General features: G+C 40.1%; 1 pseudogene; it reads right to left on the bottom strand.

Moving 5' to 3' along the window:
- Window positions 1-978: 978 nt before the first annotated feature.
- Window positions 979-2603, bottom strand: LOC115895652 (annotated as a pseudogene).
- Between the last annotated feature and the right edge of the window lie 1512 nt (window positions 2604-4115).

Here is a 4115-nt window from a genome sequence, read left to right as displayed (position 1 = left end):
AAAAAGAAAAAAAACAACTGAGGACAAGATGCAGATATGAATATAAATAGAGGACAATAGATATGAACATAAATAGATGGACTCGGAAGGAAGAAAATGTACTAACTAGCCTTGAAGAAAGCAGTACTCATCTTTTCTGGGACCTTGGACTTGCAACTACTAATAGCTGAAGTAATGACTCAGTTTGGCTCAGGAACTTGGCCTTGAGCCACACAAGAGTTAAAGTGAAAGCACGGCCCAGGAAACCGGTCTGTGACCAGAGGCTAAAACGATAATTTCCAGAAACTTGACTCGTAGTCTAAAGCATGTTCAGTAATATACCATGCCCTTAAGAAAAGAAAGTCAGGTGATTTCTCACCATAGTATTCCAATCATATGTTCAGTTTAGGAGAATGATGACCAGGGAATTTGGTTCAGAAATATTTATTCTAAAAGATAAGCCTTTTGACTCATAATTTTGTGTCTCTGTATTATTTGTGCCACTGTAAAGTCAAGGGCACCATCTCTGATAGTTCTGTGTCTCTCTTTGTGGGAGGGAAGCTGAGGCTGCCTCCTACCCCAGTAGACTCTGCATTCTAGGATATAAAAATAAGAAAAATGAACATTATTACAGAATTCTCTGTCATCCACATCTAATAAAATGCTATTCTGATCTTATATATAGTAGTAGCCATAGATACAAATTAGAGCTTGCAAGAACAGTCTAGTACCCACCAGTCTGCTTTTATATTTACGCTTATGTGTGTATAAAATAATCACATTTGTTCAAGGAAATGTTTTATTAATTCTTTTAAAGTTACAGTGCTTAAAAAATGCCATGATAATTTAAAGATACAGCTTGGACATTTCCAGATCTGCTTCCAAGCCTTCACCTTGAGTGAAATTGTTTTGTGCTATGAAAATGGATTAGGGCATCTTGCACCTCATGATGTATTTGATTCGGCTTAGTTCTTGGGTCCTGAGCAGACAGACTGACAATTAAAACTCATTAATTTTATTTTCAACATACTTTGCCATGGATTCTACCCCTTGGGCTGAGCCCCAGTTCATCCTCAGCACCTCACACTCTCTCTTATTCGCCTTTTCCAACTCCATCTTAATATTACAGTGAACAAGGGCCTTACATTCTTCTAGCACAACTGCATTATATAAGGAAAGCTTCCTAATTTGAATCATAACCTCCTCGGTGAAAGTTCCAGTCAAGAACACTTGTGAGACCAGGCCTTTGGCACACACCTCCCGTGCTGTCAACTTTCGCCCAGCAATTAACATTTCATTGGCAGATGCTTCACCCATGATTTTTGGAAATGTAACAGTAGAACATGCATCTGGATTCTGTCCAAAGGTCGTATAAGGGGTTTGGAACCATGCCTTTTTGGTTGCCCACACTAGATCTCAAAGTGGCAGTATGGAAGCACCAAGTCCAATGGCAGGGCCATTGACTGATACAACAATAGGCTTTTTAAACTGAATAAAAGTATTCACAAAGTTCTTCATGTTGTTCACCATTTCAAAGCTTGCTCTGTTTCTGTCGTTCCTTAAATGCTTCACAAAATACTCCAAATCAAGACCACAACTAAAGACACTTCCAGCTGCACTGAACAACACAAGCTTGCTGTCCTCTGCAGCAGCCCTATTCAGAGCATTCACCATTTCTTTAATTATTTCTGTATTCAGTGCATTTTTTTCTGTCGATCTGGTTGATAGCAATATCTGGGTGAATCCATCCTCTTTCTTCACTACAATGTCCCTGTATGTGCTGGCACTCTCTGTTAGCCTAAGGTGAAGTATATTTTCTTGACAAAAGACTGGTCTCTGCCATCATCAGTGACATGTCTTTTGCCATCTTTCACTCTTGGTACTGACGTACATGTGTCTGTTGTTCCAGTGGCTGCTAATGAGTCTATTAATACCATTATAGCTTTTTGGGGAGCTGAGCCTGTGGCCATGGAAGCAGTAACTGAGCCAGACATCTGAGACATTAGTGGCTGTAGCAGGGTCCTCTTCTCCATTCCAGCCTGTTCTGCACTGGGACCTGACAAAGTGTCCCTGACTGGTTTCCCTTCTGTCACCTTGAAGCCCACCACGTCCTGCTGATCTACTGCAATAGGGTCCAGTTTCTTGAGTTCCTGAAAGCCGCTCACAGTTTTCTTGTTGTCAATAGGACTGTCAGGTGCAAATGTCTTGAGAGTTGAATTTGTTAACTCCATATCCTTTGCGTCAGTGAGAAGTGAAGCTGCCTTTCTCCTAACGTTCTTGATGGCAGCAAATAACTGGCTGCTTTTGGATCCGTGTTATTTGCCAGTCACTAGCGTTTTAGGAGAACTCTTAGTATAGTCCACTTTGGTAGATCTGGAAGTTCTTCTTCTGGCATTGTTTGAACACATTCTACTTGTCCTGGTCCATTCTAGTTTTTTCTGTTTCTCAGTCTGTCGTCTATTAAAATCATGCATACATTTTTCACAGTTCATGAGGTGTTGTTCTGGTTCCCAAGTGTCATCCTGTTTGTCATAACCTTTCCACCGAACGAAATCCACTGTATTCCCATTTTTGTCTTGTCTTTTGTCAACAATTGTTTCAACCTCAAACTCCTGGGAAGCCATGAAGAAAGACACAGGGTTGGAGCAGTTGCTGTGCCAACTTTGTTTCAGTTGCCTCTCCACCTAGCCACTTCTTTCTGCCACCAGTGCTTCACCAGGTTCTGCATATGGATGAGTCCCTAGTGCAACAGCTTAGGCTTTGTCTCATGGTGCATGATAGCTTGCTCAGTAGCCTCAGGGAAGACTAGTTAAATACACAGCCCCTACCCTCTTTTGTAGTACAGAAAGCATTCTTCCTGCCGGTTACCCTTTTCTGTTTCTTTGTTTAATTGTGGTTGCTATGATGATTATATTGCACATTCTAATGTTATAACAATTTTTAAAGTTATACTAGTTTACATTTAGTAACATACAAAACTGTTACTCCCATGTAACTTAACTGCACTGTTTCATTTACTGAGTTATCAAAATTATACCTGCATTGCATGTCACAAACAAAAATTAGTCATAGATTGTTTTATTAAATATATTATTGTTTTAAGTTATATTGAGAACAAATTGTGGAGGTGCACATTGTTAATTATTTCATCTTGGATAATTTTTCATGTATTTTTCTTTACCTTAAATTTGCTTATTCGTATGGCTTTTGAGTGTATGTTCTTTCTACCCTGAAGTACTCCATAAGACATTTCTTTTTTCTTTCTTTCTTTCTTTCTTTTTTCTTTGAGACAGGATCTGGCTCTGTCACCCAGGCTGTGGAGTGCAGTGGTGGGATCTGGGTTCACTGCAAGCTCCGCCTCTCAGGTTCCCGCCAATCTCCTGCCTCATCCTCCCGAGTAGCTGGGACTAAGAAGACAGATAAGACAGATTAGAAGTCCACTGGTTATTTTTGAAGGTCCCTTTTGCGTGACTAGCTACTTCCCTTGCTTCTCTTGAAAATCCTCAAAATTCTCTTTGTATTTGTTCTCGACGGTAATTATCAGGTAATTTTGAGTTTCTTTCTTTGAGTTTCTGTTACTTGGAGTTTGTGGAACCTGTTGGATGCTTATTCATCATCTTAAATTGTTGCATATTTTACAAGTATTTCATGTAAATTGTCTCCTTGATTCTTTGTCTCTTCTTTTGAACTTCCAAAATGCATAATTATGGCTGCTTGTTGCTGTACCTCAGTTTCTAGGCTGACCCATTCCAGCCTGTGTTGCTGACCACTATATTGTTGACGGCTGCCATGGGTGTGTATCACAGTGTGAGGCCAGTTTGTCAGTTGGTCTCGGAAGAATGATGCATCCCAGAGCTCAATTCCCTGACTTCAATCATTGCAGTCTCATTAGTGCACCACAATGTAGCAATCTCTAATTGTGAGGCATGACCAAGAAAATTAAGGAAGTGGATGCAAACAGTTTGAAGCAAAACTTTTAAAAGTGAAAGTAAAAAACTCTTCACATTGGTGGTGGATTGCAAGTGGTTTGCCTACTATGAGGCTGGGATTTACTGTTTCTAAAGGCAGAGAAGTCAAGGACTGGTGTCTTGGAGTAAGCATTATTCAGCTTGACCCTGAATCTTGTACTTGGATTC

This window comes from Rhinopithecus roxellana, chromosome 22 (genome assembly GCF_007565055.1).
Source record: "Rhinopithecus roxellana isolate Shanxi Qingling chromosome 22, ASM756505v1, whole genome shotgun sequence".
Taxonomy (NCBI): domain Eukaryota; kingdom Metazoa; phylum Chordata; class Mammalia; order Primates; family Cercopithecidae; genus Rhinopithecus; species Rhinopithecus roxellana.
This window is presented reverse-complemented; position numbering and strand designations above follow the sequence as displayed.